Raw genomic sequence first — 18,327 nt, 5'->3', positions numbered from 1 at the left:
TGGTCTCCCGTAGATTACAGAGCAAGTGCTTTGGTTTGCTCCAGGTGTTGTGAGTTGATGGCCCTTTGAGGGGTGGAGGTGGCTGACGAAGCTCGGCTCCCCTAGAGGCTGTTTACCAAGTACTGCCTTTTGTAAGACGAGGGAAGATGGATAAGCTTGCCAAACCTCTAGCCGGCCAGAGTTGTCCAAAGGTCACTTGACAGCGCGTCTGATCAATTGGGGTAAGAAAATAGCCAGTGGAAAAAATCGGAAAGAGCAATAAGAAATTAGATAAACAAACTGCAACATTAAAGTAATGGGTAAGAGTGCTGGAGATGGGTTGTACAACAATGGGAATTTATGTGTATTTTGTTATAATTAAAAATATTAAAACTAGCCCTTGCCAGTGTGGCTCATTTTTTTGAGCATCTTCCCTAGAAACCAAAAGTTCGCAGGTTTGATTCTTGGTGAGGGCGCATGCCTAGTTTGTGGGTTTGGTTCCATCAGGGTGCTTACGAAAGACAACCAATTTATGTTTCCCTCCCTCTTTTTCTTCCTCCCTTCCCATCTCTAAACCTTCTCTTCCTTCCTCTCTCAGTAAAAGCAATAGAAGAAAAATATCCTTGGGTGAGGATAAAATATATATATGACGTACTAAATATCTTATAGTACGTGATTACACTGGTTTATTAGTGTACAGCATAGTATTAAGTGATGGAGCAAAGTGGAAGGAAGCCGAACGTTAAAATTAGACTGAGTTGCAGTGTTGGCCTGGGTGAATTGACCTTGGGTATATTGTCTAGCCTCTAGGAGTCTCAGTTTCTATTGCCTATGAAATAGCCCTTTTACCTTTCGAAATAATCCATACCAGATAGGAAAGTTATGAGAATTAAATTTAAAAATGTGTGTAAAACACCTAACATAATTCCTGACTGATTGTAAACTGAAGATAAATGGTAGAACCTATTATTATATATTACTGTTAATGTTGACAAAAGAACTGAATTTAAACTCACAAAACGTAACATCTTGGAAAGCTGTTTTATTAAAACAAATCCTTTTATCTTCCTTAACAGAAAGAATAGCTAAAACAGCAAGACATTGGAAATAACTCAAGTGTCTGTGTAAAGGGGGAATATATAAATAAATGTGGTATCATTATAGTGAAATATTTATTTGTGAAAATGAATTATAAGTCTAAGAATCAATATAGATAATATCAAAAGGAAAATGTTGGGAATAAGAAGCAGGTTAGAGGATAATGCATAAACTAAGGTGCCATTTATCTAAGTTCAACACCAAGCAAAGCAATGATATATTAAGACATACATAAATGATAAAAAAAACTTTTTTAAAAGGTAAGAGTGAATGAATAACAAAATTTAGAATAAGGATTACTTCTGGGGAAGGGTACATAGGGGATCTCTGGGGTATGTTAAATTTCTTCTTCCTGGGTGGTAGTTGTTTGGAACCACCCTGTCTGGTTTCAGAAGCTGTAACCCCCCATGGCAAAGGCTGAATGAGCAACCTTCGGACCAGAAGCCACTGAGTAGACAAAGCTTATCTCCCTAGCAGGAGCGCCACTTCTGCTCCTTTTACTGCATCCATAACTGGCCTCCAGTGCTTGATCAGTTAGCCAATGACGGGTAACATTCCCCAAGGGGGGAATGACCTAAGACAGGCATGATCACGTGGATGCCCCAGGGAAGGACTTGGGGGGGCTATAGCAAAAGGGGGTGATGGACTCTCGCCCCTCAGTTTTGACATAGCCTGAGTCCTCCACATTCTGTCTGCAAGAAGTCTCCTAATCTCTTGGCTGCCTTACTTCCCCTGACTTAAGCTTGAAACTTCCCCTGCCTGACTTAAGCTTGAAACAATGCTGGTGGTAGGTGCAGTCCTGTGCTGGAAAAGGTGGGTTCCCTAGGGGATCAGACCTAAGAAAGAATATGTAAACTCCTGTGAAACCTGCTTTGTTTAGAATGCTCTCAATTAAATGATAAGGGTCCAAGTGAGAAGTGACTTTGTTCCTCAAAGTTTTATGGTTCTTTAGCTATCTGACCCTGACTTAGCATAGACCCTCAGAGTTCTCTGTATGTTTGATTCTCACTGCCTGATGACTAATGAGCTTTACCTGTGTTCTTGTGCAAAAGAAACCCAATAAAGGCAAGGGCCTCGGCTTTTGCTCCCCTTGAGAGAAAAAGCCATGCTATCCCTTTTCCTCCACCAGACTCGGTAGTCCGTGTGAATGTCTCTTTTTGTCCATAATGACACAGACATTTCAGGCCAGTGTCCGCATCAATAGTTACATGGTGTTCTCTAAACCATACACATATTTTTCAAAACCTTTTTGTAAGGTGTATTTTAACATTAAAAAAGAAAGCTTCTGTATTTCAGAATCAAAAATACAAAAAGAAAAAAGTGAGATCATGAAAAAGCAATAGATATGGAAGCAAAAGACCTCTGGGTTTTGTCTTACCTTTGGACAGATATCAGTGAGGTGTCTGGCCTTGTGGAAGTTACCATATTTTGACATGTATAATGTACTCCTGTGTATACTGTACACTCACAGTTTTGACCCAAAATTTCCGGAAACAAATCTTTGCTTCAATTATTTATTTATATTTAGATACTTGTTTATGTATTTTTAAAAGATTTTATTTATTTATTTTTAGAGAGAGGGGAAGGGAGAAAGAGAGGGAGAGAAACATAGATGTGTGGTTGCCTCGCATGCCTCCAACCAGAGACCTGGCCCGCAACCTAGGCATGTGCCCTAACTGGGATTCAAACCAGTGACCCTTTGGTTTGTAGAATGGTGCTCAATTGATTCAGCCACACCAGCCAGGACTGTTTTTTGTATTATAAAGGAATTTTAGCACTTATTTTTTTAACATATTATGGTACAAGAAATTTTATGTAACAAATAATTACAAAACACAAGAACAGGTACAAAGTATCTAGGTACTACTGGTATAGAATGCTCATCCTTATTTTTTCCTCAAAAATCTGGGCAAAAAAGTACACCTTATACACAGAAAAATATGGTATATAACCTCTCTAAACCTTATTTTCCACTTCTGTAAAATGAAGGTCATAATCTCTGCTTAGGATCTTGTGAGAGGATCATATAAGAAAACCTCAACTATGAAAAGTTCTTTGCAAAGTGTCCAGCATATTGTACCTCTAAAGGATCCTCACATCACTAAAGGAAAACAAAAACATTCTATCTACCCGTAGTTACCTCACCTGGGTTAAAAAGTAACTAGCTCAATTGCCCCTGGTTATATGTTCTCTCCTTTAGACTTTTCCCTCTGGACATTTCCCTCTCAGTAGTTATCACAATTTGTGATTCCTTTTTTCATCTAAGTTTTTATTAACATGACTTTTTAAAAAACAAGCATCCACACCAGTGTGAGGGAGTGAGGGGGGGGGGGAGAGGGAAGGGGAAGGGAGGGTAGGCCATGGGGAAGGAATTCTGCTCTATTGGAAATGAAGCTCCAGGTTCCTTCCATCATGGATTTCATCTCCAATTTGTAGTTCTTTATTCATGTAATTGCACCCTGACTATCTGTCTACCCCACTAGCCTGTGGGCACCACGGGGCAGGGACTACCATGTTTTGTCTACCCTGGTTTCTCTAGCATTTTACATAACAACATTTGTTGAATGAATATGTCATTTTATACATTACACTTTGCTGAGCACATATGATGAGCATTTCACATTTATTTACCTCTACATAGGTGTCACAGGAGATTAGCATTATTATCTCCATTTTACAGATGAGAAAACTGAGTTCCCATATAGGTTAAGAGTCTTGCACAGGGTCACCATCTGGAAACCAACCTGTGAGAATTCAGACCCAGGTCTGTTTGAACTGAAGACAGGCATTCTGTCCTTCATTCTGAGGTCTCCCTCGATAATTACAGTAAACCTTAACCATGCCCCTTGAGTAACCAGAACTCTTTTAGGGCAAGGTTTTTATTCACATAGTTCCCTGTTGCTTCTACTTGGGAGCAATGTTCACTTGAACCAATGCAAAGAAAGTGATGAATTTGTCTTGGCCAGTGACCAACCCACTAGGCTCAGAACAAGTTCATGTGCAAGTGATTCACATGGACTCTTTTAAAAATATATATATTTTATTTATTTGTTTTTCAGAGAGAGGGGAAGGGAGAAAGAGAGGAAGAGAAACATGGATGTGTGAGAGAAACATTGATTAGTTGCCTCTCCTGCCCCCAATCAGGGACCCAGGTATGTGCCCCAACCTGGAATGGACCCTCTTTGTGGGACAATGCCCAACCCACTGAACCACACCAGCCAGGGCTCATATAGGACTCTTGAGAGTGATTTGTGTGACTGTATCATGGACATCTGAAAGCATCCTTTTTTTTAAAAAAAAATCTTTTTCTTGTTTTTTTTACTGAGAGATCCATTGATCTTCATTTACCACTTGGGTTAAAGTGTGTGGGTCAAAGATCATAAAGGTAAAAACCTGAAGGTGAGGTTGGAAGAGCAGGCAAAGGAGGAGAAAGTGGAGTTTTAAATAAGTTAAGAGGATCTGAGTACCAGTCCCTCATTTGTTTTTAAAATACAGCAAAAGCATTGGGGCCAGGGCTATGTATAATTTATTTCCCATTATGATAATAATTTAGAGTTACAACACTACATTTTAAGGTCCTGTACACTTTTTTCCAATGAATAAATGTATTTTTCATTATAGTTTATGCACATATTATATTAGTTTTAGCCCTGCAACATATTGATTCAACATTTATATACCTTACAAAGTGATCACTGCAATGGTTATCAACCATCTGTCATAATACATAGTTATTATGATATTATTGACTCTATCCCTATGCTGTACATTATAGCCCTATGATCTATTTTATAACTGGAAATTTGTATTTCTTAATCTCCTTCCCTTTTTAAATATATTTTATTGATTATGCTATTATAGTTGTCCCATTTTTTCTCTCCTTTATTCCCCTCCAACCTGTAACCCCCTCCTACCATCATTCTCCCACCTTAGTTCGCGTCCATGTGTCATACATATAAGTTCTTTGGCTTCTCCATTTCCCATACTATTCTTAACCTCCCCCTGTCTATTTTGTACCTACCATTTATGCTTCTTATTCCCTGTACCTTTTTCCCCATTCTCCTCCGCCCCCCTCCCCACCCATAACCCTCCATGTGATCCCTTTTTCTGTGAATCTGTTACTGTTCTAGTTGTTTGCTTAGTTCATTTTTGGTTCTTGTTTCATTTTTTTAGGTTCAGTTGTTGATAGTTGTGAGTTTGTTGTGATTAATCTCTTTCCCTTTTTGCACTCAATCTCCTATTACCTCCCTCTCTCAACCATCACTTTGTTTTCTTTATAAGTTAGTTTCTGTTTCATTTTTTATTTGTTTTTGTGTTTTAGATTCTACCTACAAGTGAAATCATATGGTATTTGTCTTTCTCTGTAAGACTTATTTTATTTAGCATAATACCTTCTAGGTCTATCTATGTTGTCACAAATGGCAAAACTTCATTCTTCTCTCTCTCTTTTTTTTCCTACAGCTTACAGGCAGAGGCCAGGGAATGGTTCAAGGCCACAGTTTGCCCTGGCAAGGGGCACTATGAAAGACCCATGGGACAGGCCTGCCATAAAGATTTCATTTTTTTTTAATGGCAAAGTAATAAAGTAATTATGGATAGGTATGTACTTATTGCCATTTGTTTTCTGTGGGGTTTCTTTTTTCTAGTTCTTCTCTGTTCCTTTCTTCTTTTCTTGCTCTCTTGTATATTGATGACTTTCTTTAATGATTTGTTTGGGTACCTTTTAAAAATTTTTTGGGTATCTATTATAGTTTTTTTTAATTTGTGACTGCCAAAAGATTCCTATATAAGAAGCTATATAATAGTAGTCTATTTGATTAAAAAAATTTTTTTTGTCCTCACTCAAGGACACTTTTTTTCATTGCTATTAAAAAGAAAGTAAGGGTGGTGGAGAGAGAGAGAGAAACATTGATGTGAGAAACAACAATTGGTTGCCTGTCGTAGGCTCCCCAACGGGATCAAGTATGTGCCCTGACCAGGAACTGAACCTGTGACCTTTAGATGTATGGGATGACATTCCAACCAACTGAACCACACTAGCCAGGTCTATAGCACTCTATTTTAAGTTTATGGTCACTTATGTTCAAATGCATTCTAAAAACACTACTTTTGGGGGGCCCAGAGTTGTAAAAGAATAAATAAAAGCACCACTTTAAAAAAATTCATCCTAACATTTGTTTTTGATATCATATTTTACATCTTTTTATGTGTATATGTATTTCTTAATTCATTACTGTAGTTGCATTTGCTCTTACTACTTTCATCTTCTGATTTTCATACTAAATTTGTAGTCTGTTGATCCATTACAATTACTGAATGTCTACCTTTATCAGTGAGTTTTTTTCTTTCCTGTATTTTCTTATTTTTTAGTTTTGGCCTTTTATTTTTCACTTAAAGAAATCCTTTTAACATTCTTTTAATACTGGTTTAGTGGTGATGAACTTCTCCAGCTTTTGCCCGTCTGGAAATTTTCTGTTTTTCAGTTCTGAGTAACTGCTGGATAGAGTATTGCTGGTTGTCGGTCTTTCCTCTCATCATTTTAAACATATTATGTCACTCCTTCTGACCTTGTGTGCAGCTAGCTCCTTTTCTCTTGCTTCTTTCAAGATTCTCTCTTTAATTTTGGGCATTTTAATTATGATGTATCTTGGGGTGGGCTTCTTTGTGTTCATCTTTTAAAATATTTTCTATTGATTGATTTTTTTGAGAGAAAGAGAGAGCAACATCATTTTGTTGTTCCACTTATTTCTGCATTCACTGGTTGATTCTGGTATGTGCCCTGAGTGGGGATCACACCCACAACCTCGGAGCATCAGGACAACACGCTAACCAACTGCTCTGCCTGGCCAGGGCTGGGTTTATCTTTTCTGGGACTCTCTGTGCTTCCTGTACTTGAACGAGTTTCCTTCACCAGGTTAGGGAAGATTTCAGCTATTATGTCTTTAAATAGGTTTTCTGTCCCTTTTTGTCTTTCTCCGCTTTTTGGCACTCCTATGATTCAAATGTTGTCCCCAAAATTTCTTAAACTATCCTAATTTTTTTGGATTCTTTTTCTTTCTGCTGCTCTGATCAGGGGATTTCTACTAACTTGTCTTCCAGCTCACTGACTTGTCCGCATCAACTAATCTGCCATTGATTCCCTCTAATGTATGTGTGTGTGTGTGTGTGTGTGTGTGTGTGTGTGTGTGTGTGTGTATTTAATTTCAGTTATTGTATTCTTCAGCTAATGATTGGTTCTTTCTAATATTTTCAATCTCTTTTTGTTCTCACTAAGTTCATCTATTCTTTTCCTGTGTTCATTGAGCATCCTTATAACTTGTGTTTTTAACTTTTTATCTTTGGAGATTGCTTATCTTCATTACATTTAGTTCTTTTTTCTGGGCTTTTGCTCTGGTCTTTTGTTTGTAACATATTTTTCTGTCTCCTCATTTCAGCTGTCTCTGTGTGTTTGTTTTTATAAATTAAGTGAAACAGAAACCTCACCTGGTCTTGAAGAAATGGCCTTATGTAGGAACTTTCTCTTTGTAGACTGCATGTGCTCTGTGCTGGATATCTTTGGCAGGCTAGCTGGAGCTGGAGCTGGAGCTGGCAGGAGCCACAGGAAGACCTGGGGGAAAGCCAGGTCAGAGCTGGTGCTGAAGTGGGCAAGTACCATGTGGAGTCTCTGGGACAAGCCTTGTTGAGGCTGCTTTGGTGGGCTGGTTGTGGATCTAGTTGGAGACAGCTCGGCCATGCTAGTCCCTGGGGTAAGACCCTTTGGGGCCTGGAGCTGTAGTTGGAGCAGGTGTGGGCCATGGGGAATCTCAGGAACAAGCTGTGGAGCTGGTGTGGGCCTGGGGCCTAGTGCACTTACAGACTGCCTTGGTCAGTTGGCTAGAGCACCTGGATTGTGCTCCTGCCTGTGTGATCAAGAGGGTGGGGGAGGGCCCACAAATGGCCCTTTGACACAGGAGAGAGTTCCTGCAGCCCCCCTCCTGTTTGGTAGGTGCTCTAGTGGATTTCCTTTCCATATAGTCTACATGCTCTTTAAACCACTGGATTTTTTAAAAAATCTTCACCTGAGGATATGTTTATTGATTTTTAGAAGAAGAAAGGGGTGGGTATAGAGAGAAACATTGATGAGAGCGAGAAACATTGATCAGTTGCCTCCTGTACATGCTTAGACTGGGATCAAACCCACAACCTAGGTATGTTCCTTGACTAGGGATCGATCCTACAACCTCTTGGTGTACAGGACAGTGCTCCAACCAACTGAGGCACCCAGCCAGATCCCAAACCACTGTTTTTTTGTTGTTGTTGTTTTTTTACTGGCCTTTGAGTCTGTGAGCATGCCCTCCAGTGATCCCTCTCAACAGCAGGGAAGTATGTTGAGGGTAGGATATGGTATAGTATCTCCATTTTACCTATTGTTTCTTAAGTGGTCTCTCTCTTGTTGGTTGTGCAGAAGGTGTTCAATCAGCTTTCAGTTCTTCAGGGGCACAGCTCTGTTTGTAGGTATAAATTCTATGTGTTCAAGGAAGGAGATGAGTTCAGGGTCTTCCTATGCCCCCATCTTGGACTGGAACCAACACTTTAAAAAATGGTTTTTATTGTGGTAAACTACACATTCAGTATATTTTCAGTACACTGAAATATTTCAGTAAGTTTAGTATACTTCTAATTACTTTTTTTCTTATTACAAAGTCATTCTGTTGTTGTAGGAAAATCACAACATGCAGCTTAGTAAGAAAGTTGAAATAACTTGAAATCCCTCCTCCTAGACTGAAATACTATTAACATTTTAGCTGAGCATATTTTATCCAGTTTTCGTGTACATGAAGGGCTACCACCTCATACTGAACTCCAGGGGGCATCCTGTCCCTCCTTCTATGCTCTGTTAAGCTGTGTACTGTGTGCTCTATTACACATACTATACTTTTCAAAAAATGGAATCATCCCGGTTTTTTTTTTCTGGTAAGAAATAAACTAATGGCTGGAAAATATCTGGCACATTATAAATGCTCAACACCCTCTCTGGGTTCATTCACAAATATTTATTGAAGACCTCCTTTGTGCTAGTCACCGTACTAGACACTAGAGCTATAGCAATGAACAGAACAGACAAAACAAACAAACAAATAAACAAACAAAAACCCTGTCCTCATGCGGCTGACATACTAATAGAGGTAGTAATAGTTATGATCAATCATTTGTTTGTTAGGGGTAGATATCAAGGAGAAAAAATGAAGTCTGGAGAAAGGAGGGTAGGAGGTATGGATTGTGTGATTGTGGTCAAGGAAGAACTGACTGAAAAGGTGACTTTGAAGTAAAGGACTAAGTAAAGAGAGAAATAACATAGATATCTGAAAAAGAGTGTTTCAGGCAGAGAAAATAGCAGTGCAAAAGCCCTGAGGTAGGAATATGCCTGGGGTATTCTAGGAACAACAAGGAGGCCAGGGTGCCTGATGAATGGTGAGAGGAGAGAGTTGTAGGAAATGAGGACAGACAGATGTGGCACAGGGTAGAGGAAGGTAGCTCAGGACACGGGGCCTCATAAGCCAAGATAAAGCTGATTTAATCTGACCTTGCTATAGCTTTCGATCTGCAGTCAAACCCCAGCGATCCAAAACCTTTCCCATCAATCTGAGTCCCTACCACTGTGGCCCAACATCCAGGTCAGTATCCCCATTGCTGGTCCCTGACCTGGACCTGACACAAGCCAGGCACAGCCCAAGTTCTCAACTCTTACTCCCCTAGGCTTGCCCCATGGGGCTCCAGCAGCAGGCTCTGCCTCAGGATATTTGAGAAATGACACCCATGGCCACAGCCCTCACACACTTAACCACCTTCCATCATCCCAAGTGACAGGGAGCTTCAGCTTTGTATCTGGGGCAAATGTGTGAAGCCCTGCTGAGTCATCTCTTGTCATAAGAATGAGAGAGAGGTGGGAAAAAGACTCAAAGTGACAACAGAACTCAGGGAGTGTAGAATTTGGAGATAGAGGGAACGAGAGAATGTCTTTGAAGGTGGTAGGGGAGAAAGTCTTGTGATGCTCCGGGGGAACAGTATTCCAAGCAGAGAAACAGTCTTGGCAAAAGACCTGAGATGAAGCAAACCTTATGTGTTGGAGGAACTGAAAGGAGGCCAGTGTGGTTGGTTAGAAGTGGACAAGGGAGAGAGCAAGAGGAGGTGATGTCAGAGAAGAAATGAAAGGCCAGATGTATAAGGCCACTGTAAGGCCTTTGAATTTGGCTCTGGGTATGATAGGAGCCATTAGAAATTTTAGACCAGAAGAATGACATGATTACTCTGGCTGTTGGGTGAGGTTGGAAGGGGTAAGAGAGTGGGTGTAGAGAAACAGTGAGGGGGTTCCTGCAAAAATCCAAGGGAGAGAAGGTGGTGGCTTGTAACCAGTTGGGCTACATTAGAAATGGTAACAGGTGATCAGATTCCGGATATTTCTTTAGTGTAGAGATTTGTGATAGATTGGATGCAAGATCTGATGGGTCTGATTTTTGGACTTTTTGTCCTAAAAGAAAGAGGAAGCCACAGGATTGGTTTTAAGCACAGTTATGACATGTTTGCATTTGTTTTTTTTTAAATGTCATTCTAGCTGCAACGTAGAGAATAGACCGGAGGGGCAGGATGCAGCAGAGGACCAGTGAGGGTGGTGGCTTGGCCTAGGATAGAGTAGGGCTGGGGGTAAATAGAAAACAGCTCAGCTCTCCCCATCTCTGGGCCTTTGCACAGGATGCTCTCAATCACCCAAAAGCCCTTTACTACCAACAAACAGTACTATCTTCAAAACTCCAGGAAGTTCCTGTCCTAAGATTTCATAGCCTAGGATTTATTCTGTTCTAGCATTTATTATGCCAGGTTTTCTCTGACATCTGTGAACCCCTCACAGCTGGGCTCCATAGCCCAAGGCCCAGTATGGGATCTGAAGCAGAGAAGGCCTTAGAAAGCATTTGTTGAATGAATAAATGGAAAGAATGTGACTGAGGGAAGAGATCTTGCAAATCCTTTGTTATTGCTGTTTTTGGATTATAAAAATAATATGTGCTCTTTGTTTTAGAAAAGGTTTTTAAAAATTTTATTGATTATGCCATTACATTTGTTCTATTTCCCCCCCTCATTCCCCTCCACCCTGCAAACCCCTCCCCCACCGTTCCCCCCCTCTGTAGTTCATGAACACGTGTCTCAAGTTCTTTAGATTCTGTATTTCCCCCACTATTCTTACCCTCCCCCCTATCTATTTTCTATCTACGGTCTATGCTACTTATTTTCTGTACCTTCTCTCCCCTTCTCCTTCTCCCACTCCCCTGTTGCTAACCTTCCACGTGATCTTCATTTCTGTGGTTCACTCCTGATCTAGCTGTCCTGTTAGTTTGCTTTTGTTTTAGGTGTGGTTGTTAATAACTGTGAGTTTGCTGTCCTTTCACTGTTCCTATTTTTTATCTTCTTTTTCTTAGGTAAGTCCCTTTAACATTTCCTGTAATAAGGGCTTGGTGATGATGAACTCCTTGAATTTGATCTTATCTGAGAAGCACTTTATCTGCCCTTCCATTCTAAATGAAAGCTTTGCTGGATAGAGCAATCTTGGATGTAGGTCCTTGGATTTCATGACTTGGAATAGTTCTTTCCAGCCCCTTCTTGCCTGGAAGGTCTCTTTTGAGAAATCCGCTGACAGTCTGATGGGGACTCCTTTGTAGGTGACTGTCCCCTTAGCTCTTGCTGCTTCTAGGATTCTCTCCTTCATTTTAATCTTGGCTAATATAATTATGATGTGCCTTGGTGTGTTCCTTCTTGGGTCCCCACTTCTTTGGGACTCTCTGAGCTTCCTGAACTTCCTGGAAGTCTATTTCCTTTGCCAGAATGGGGAAGTTCTCTTTTATTATTTGTTCAAATAAGTTTTTCACTCGTGGCTGTTCCTCTTCTTCTTCTGGTACCCCTATAATTTGGATGTTGGAGCGTTTAAAGATGTCCTGGAGGTTCCTAAGCCTCTCCTCATTTTTTTGAATTTTTGTTTATTCATATTTTTCTGTTTGGTCATTCTTTCCATCCTTCTGGTCTGCTCCTTTGATTTGAGTCTCAGTTTCCTTCCCATTACTATTGGTTTCCTGTGCATTTCCATTCATTTCAATTAGTTTAGCCTTCATATGTTCCTCTAATTTGTGACTAAAATCGACCAGTTCTGTGATCATCCTGATCACCAGTGTTTTGAACTGTGCATCTGAAAGTTTGGCTATTTCTTCACCGCTTAGATTTATTGTCTCTGGGGCTCTGAGTTGTTCTTGAGCCATGTTTTGATCTGTTTGTGCCTGTTACGTATGAGGAGAGGCACCTTAGGTGTTCACCAGGGCGGGGCCACCCAGGTCGCTGGTTTGTGACGCTGTATGTGGGGGTGGGGTCAGAGAGGGAGCAATGGCAGTCCTCTCTTCTCTCCCGGTCCTCCTTACCGCTCGCTCCCACCGGTTTATTTGAGCGCAAATGTGTGAGACCGCTGCCCTATGCCAGGGCCTGTGCAGTCTGTCTCAATGCACGTCTCCTCACTGGTTTGTCTGTGTGCAAATGCACGACTTCAGACAACCAGCCGCATCGTGCCTTTCCTGGGTCCACTTGTAGCTACCCCGCACCTGGGATCCCGTCCTCGGCTGCTTGCATGCTGCCCAGGTCAGGGGATCTTTTTTGCCTGACCTGCTCCGCTGCTGGCTTCGCCCTTCTCACCGGTTTAGCTGAGTGGTTTGTTGTTTTCGGACTCTGTATTGTTCAATTTTCTGTGGTTTGGTTATGTTTATTGTTGTTAAAACTTTGTCGTTTTTAGATTTGGTTGTGCGAGGGAGCAAAGTGTTTCCACCTATGCCTTCATCTTGGCGGAAGTCCCTACATACTCAATATGTGCTCTTTATTTAAAAAAGAAACCGCCCTGGCTGGTGTAGTTCAGTGGATTGAGTGCAGCCCTGCGAACCAGATGAGTGCAGTTCGATTCCCAGTCAGGTCACGTGCCTGGGTTGCAGGCCAGTTCCCAGCGGGGGACACATGAGAGGCAACCATACATTGATATTTCTCTCCCTCTCTCCTCCCCTTCTAAAAATAAATGAATAAAATATTTTTTAAAAAGAAACCAAACATTACAGATATATGTCATAGAATGAAAGTCCCCCAGACTTCATTCTCTATACTGTAGAGAGAACTTGACATCTCTAGAATTTAGAAATAACCTAGAAATAAATCATGCATAATTCAGCAAAATCATCCCCCATTTGTTTAATATGTACACCAAAAATGAAATATTTAAGAGACAGAGATGTGGGAGAGAAAGAGGCTGAGGAAGACAGACTGCCTACTTGAGACAAATAAGATCTAACACAGACTGTTAGATCTTATTTGTAATTTACTTTTTTCTACTTGCATCATCATGACAGTCTTTCTATGTTAGTACATGTAAATCTATTCTATTTTGTTAAAGTTTAATAGTAGCCTACAAAATAGATTTTTTAATCAGTACAACCAACTTCCTATTTTTACTGTTATTTAATTTATTTTCTTCCCTTTTATATTAAAATATTTCTTGGAACATTATTGTTGCATTTATTTTGAGACACCAGATTTTAGAAGGGTAGTTGAAATAGATGTTTCTCTTGGGGTGGTCAGAGGACTTGACACTGTCTTATGGGGAATAATAGATATAACTGAGAAAAGAAGATTCAGGGGTGAAATGAGCCCTGGCCAAATTTCTGAAGGGACTTCCAAGTGGGGAAGAAAACAGACTTGTCCTGGGCATTTTCACAGGGAAAAACCTGTCTAAAGCATGGAAGTCAAGAAGAAGGCAAAATGGCGTGTAATACAACAAATCATTTTCCTAGAGGTGGTGCTACTGAAGACTCAGTGGATCTCCTGAAGAAGTCATGAGCATCTTGTCTCTGGAAGTGTAGAAGCAGAGCCTGGTTGGAGATTTAGTAGAAGGTGCCCTGGCTGGTGTAGCTCAGTAGATTGAGCACAGGCCTGAGAACCAAACAACTGCGGTTAGATTCCCAGTCAGGGCACATGCCTGGGTTGCAGGCCAGTTCCCAGCAGAGGACGCACGAGAGGCAACCATACGTTGATGTTTCTTTCCCTCTCTCCTTCCTCTCCCCTCTAAAGATAAATAAATAAAATATCTTAAAAAGAGGTTTAGTAGAAGGTAATATGTAAGGGATTCTGTGAAATGGTGGAGAGCTGAATTAGGTGATATTCAGGAGTCCCTTTTAAATCTGAAATTTGTTACTACACGTCTAGTCAAAAGTATCATAAAGGATGGCAAGGGAAAGTTGGCATGATGCCTTCAGGACTGGGAAGATTTTGACAAGTGGTGATGGAGAATGTACATTTCAGGCAATAATAATAGGCCAATGAGGGATAGAGGAAGAAAAGTATGAAATGAGGCTAAAGAAAGTTTGAGCCAAGTTATGAAGTAAGATTGAGCTGTATGTACCCCAGGTAACAAGGAATTTTGGTGCTTCTGCTTAGCCCTACAACCTCTCCTTGAGAGCTATTTCCTCACCCATGGGTTGAGGATGAGGTAGCCAAATGCTGGTTTGTGTTTAGGATTTGACCCTGTTCCCTTGGCCACAACTGATTGCTGTAGGGTGGAGATTTGACTCCAGCTATCCCAATCAGATTCTCCCTCCTAATAGTGTAGAAATTCAGAGATCTTAGCCTTTCAGTCTTTTCAATTAAGTATAGGTAAAGTCGAGATGAGTTTGCCACTAGGGGCAGCCACCATCAACCTTTGCTGAGGAGGAGAAAGGCGGCCTGCAGAGAGAGAGAGAAAGATGTGGGATATGTGGTGCCCTTCTAATCACTTGGTGCCCTTCTAATCACTTGGAAGACTGTATATCCTGATTGTATTGGGGTTCCTCTAAGGTCTTCATGATATCCTTTCAACATATTTGTCCTTTTCATTTAGCCAGCTCAAATGAGCTCCTATTACTTGCCACAATATGAGATTTGACTAAGATCATCTAAATTTATATGGAGTCATCCAAGTGATTGAAGGGAGTCACCCACAGTTCCTGAAGGAGCTCCAAATGTTCAGCTGCAGTAGTTGTGTCAGAAGGGGTTCAGAAGAATCTGATTGGTGGTGAGATGGGGGAGGAAGCCTTGCTAATCTTTTAGATACTAGAGATAGCTGCTACTTCCCACAAACACTTCACCTCCTTATGTAGCGCAAGCACATCGTGCAGTAATAAGTCTCCAGGTTCTGTTTGATTTGTTTCCTAGATAAACTCAAGCTACTTAGTGAGAAGACTAGGTAGCTTTCCTTCTACCCACTGAGGTAGAGTGATATAAGGGAGTTCTCTTTCCTAGATATAACAAATAAAATACACTGGGCATAATGATATCCCCATGATATATGTAGCGGGCCAAACTTAGGTTTAGGCTCCTACTGAAGTTTAAGAATGACTGGGCATGCCTGGAGAACAAATAAAAGTGACCCTACAAAAAACCTTTTCAGGAGGGAGCAGAGGAACTTCCTAAAGTTGGGTGGGGGTGCAGGCGGAGACTCAGAATAAACTTGATCCAGGAACAAAGACTTAGTTGTCAGAGGTGAATAGTGATCCTTCACATACATAGCGGCTATTTTTCAAGTATATGTCCGGCTCAGCCCCCTGAATATAAATCAGGGTTCAAAAGAGACAGATTAAGAAAAGAAACATAAGTAAAACCTGAAAGAGCAACTTCACTAGACTGTACACACTAGAGCCCAAGAAGTAGCACCTGGGGACACCTCTCTCATAATGTAACTACAATCAGAGAGAGTCTCCTCAACTCTACCACAGTCTGCCCTCAGGTTTGGCCTTTTCACGGGTTTGAGGCCAAAAGTCAAGAATTGCTATATCTATATCTCCTAGGACAAAAGAAACAAAGGAAAAATAAACAAATGGGATTACATTAAACTGACAGGCTTCTGCACAGCAAAAGAAGACATCAACAAAATGAAAAGGGAACCCAGTGTATGGGAGAGCATATGTGCCAAGGATGCATCTGATAAGGAGGTAATTTCCAAAATTTATGAAGTGTTTATACAACTCAACACTTTTCCAAAGAGTACATACAGATGGCTGATAGACATATGAAAAAATACGCAACATCATTAATCATCAGAGAAATGCAAACTAAATCCATGATGAGGTATCACCTCACACCTGTCAGAATGGCCATCATCAATAAATCAATAAACAATAAGTGCTGGCAAGGATGTGGAAAAAGGGGAACCCTAGTGCACTGTTAGTGAAAATGCAGACTGCTACAGCCACTGTGGAAAGCAGTATGGAGTTTCCTCAAAAAATTAAAAATGGATCTGCCTTTTGACCCAGTGATCCCACTTCTGGGAATATACCCTAAGAATCCCAAAACACCAATCGGGAAGTAGATATGCACCCCTATGTGTCATAGCAGCATTATTTACAATAACCAAGATTTGGAAACGGCCCAAGTGCCCATCAGTAGATGAGTGGATAAAAAAGATATGGTACATTTACACAATGAAATACTGCATGACTGTAAAAAAAAAAAAGGATTCTTACTCTTTGCAAAAACATAGATGAACCTGGAGATCATTATGCTAAGCGAAATAAGCCAGTCAAAGACGAATACCATATAATTTCACTTACATGTGGAATCTAATTAACAAAATAAACTGATGAACAAAATAGAACCGGAGGCATAGATACATGGAACAGACTGACAGCTGTCAGAGGGGAGTGTGGACATGAATGAAAGTGAAGAGATTAGCCATACAGGGTCTGGCAGAAGCAACACTGTTGAGTGTGGTTGGTAGGGTACATGAATGTCTTGCACAAGATAGACAGCAATTTGAACAGTTCATCTAAAATGTCATATGGTGTGCTTGAGTGTGATATTGTTATGTTACAGAATTACATGGTTATCATTTTGTAATGAAAGATTTTTATGTAATAAAAGAGGGCTGATATTTGTGCCAGGCCTTGCATAGGCATAGCCCATGGCCAGGGAAGAGAGAGGGCGGGGGCTGGATGGAGGTGTACCAAGGAAAGGGAAAGTGGGTGACATTTGTAATGGTTTCAACAATAAAAAGAAAATGCAATATGTAAGGTCTTGGCTATAGGACAATAGCCAAGGTGTGAGCAGGAGCCGCTCACGTGCCAGGGAATGGAACACAAGTAAAATACCACTGGATTCTCTGAAGTTAGTTACATGGGAATTTGCAGGAAGCTAGAGACCTTTTACTAGCAGGTGGGAATAATAAGGCAACAACATGGGAATATTAAGATTAATATGATGCTATTTCAACTCACAGCTTGGTGAGTCCCACAGAAATCTGAACTACATACAGAGGAAGGAACCAAGACCCGAGGAGGTGAAGAAACTCATCTGCACAACATGGCAAAACACGTTGCCAGGAACTGGTTCCCAGGTCTCTGTCCTGAACTGTATGCTCTTTTGACCTCAGAAATTAATCACATGCCTAGAAGCTGGAAATGGAGCCTCTGGAGTGAGGTCACCCCATGACAACTGAGCCCCATGGACTGGACTATATGTGAACATCTAAGGCATGCCATCCTTACTTAGCAAATCCCTACCTGTGGTGTGTTCAGCTCAGCCCTCCCTCAGAAAATTTTGTGGGAATTTTTAGAGTTTTCCAGAACTTTAGAATGCCCTGGCCCAACTTAGCCGTGATATCATAAGGGCCTTGGAATAGGGCGATGGCCTCCGAGCCCACCTGCTGTGGGCCTGATGGATTAAAGGGACATTGAGAATCCACCCTGTTTTTGCCCAAGCTGTAACGTTTGTTGTAAGAATGAAATATGGGCATGCTGCCTCCCAGGGAGAACTGGCCCTTCTCCCTGGGGAGATTAGTACTTTTAATATTTAACTGTTCCTTCAGGGAGAACTGGCCCTTCTCCCAGAGGGACCTGTTGGTTAGTCACGTCACACAAGGCCCTTGGCGCATAGCCACTTTTGTCTAAAACGTATTTAACCATAGCCCCCCAAAGTGAGACTTGGGAATCTCACTTGAGAGGAGGACACTTTGCTTGGAACTTTTCCCGGTCGGACCCCGAATGCCGTCTCCAGAACTCTCCAGTGTGTGTTTTTAGGTGTTGGTGATTTCCCATCTGGTGATGTATGATCTTGATTCTTGCTTTCACTTTGCTCTCACTTAATAAAGTGCTTAGCTATTCAACTTTGAGTTGGGGTTTTTATTGTCTGCAAATCTGAACCTCCAAATTAAGTGGCCTCAATCTTGTG

At 41.0% G+C, this 18,327-nt stretch overlaps 1 long non-coding RNA gene across 1 annotated transcript; it reads left to right on the top strand.

The window, feature by feature from the left end:
* Positions 1-225: 225 nt before the first annotated feature.
* On the top strand, positions 226-18,262 carry LOC119041157 (uncharacterized). Its single transcript, XR_008392701.1, has 6 exons — positions 226-299; positions 4,137-4,229; positions 5,539-5,676; positions 7,606-7,699; positions 15,951-16,094; positions 17,378-18,262. It is a non-coding gene; the product is annotated as an uncharacterized LOC119041157 (long non-coding RNA).
* The last annotated feature ends 65 nt before the right edge of the window (positions 18,263-18,327 follow it).

This window comes from Artibeus jamaicensis, unplaced genomic scaffold (genome assembly GCF_021234435.1).
Source record: "Artibeus jamaicensis isolate MK-2021 breed Jamaican fruit bat unplaced genomic scaffold, CSHL_Jam_final contig_700, whole genome shotgun sequence".
Classification (NCBI taxonomy): Eukaryota; Metazoa; Chordata; class Mammalia; order Chiroptera; family Phyllostomidae; genus Artibeus; species Artibeus jamaicensis.
Note: the sequence above shows the minus strand (reverse complement) of the source record. Positions and strands in the feature narration are given on the sequence as shown.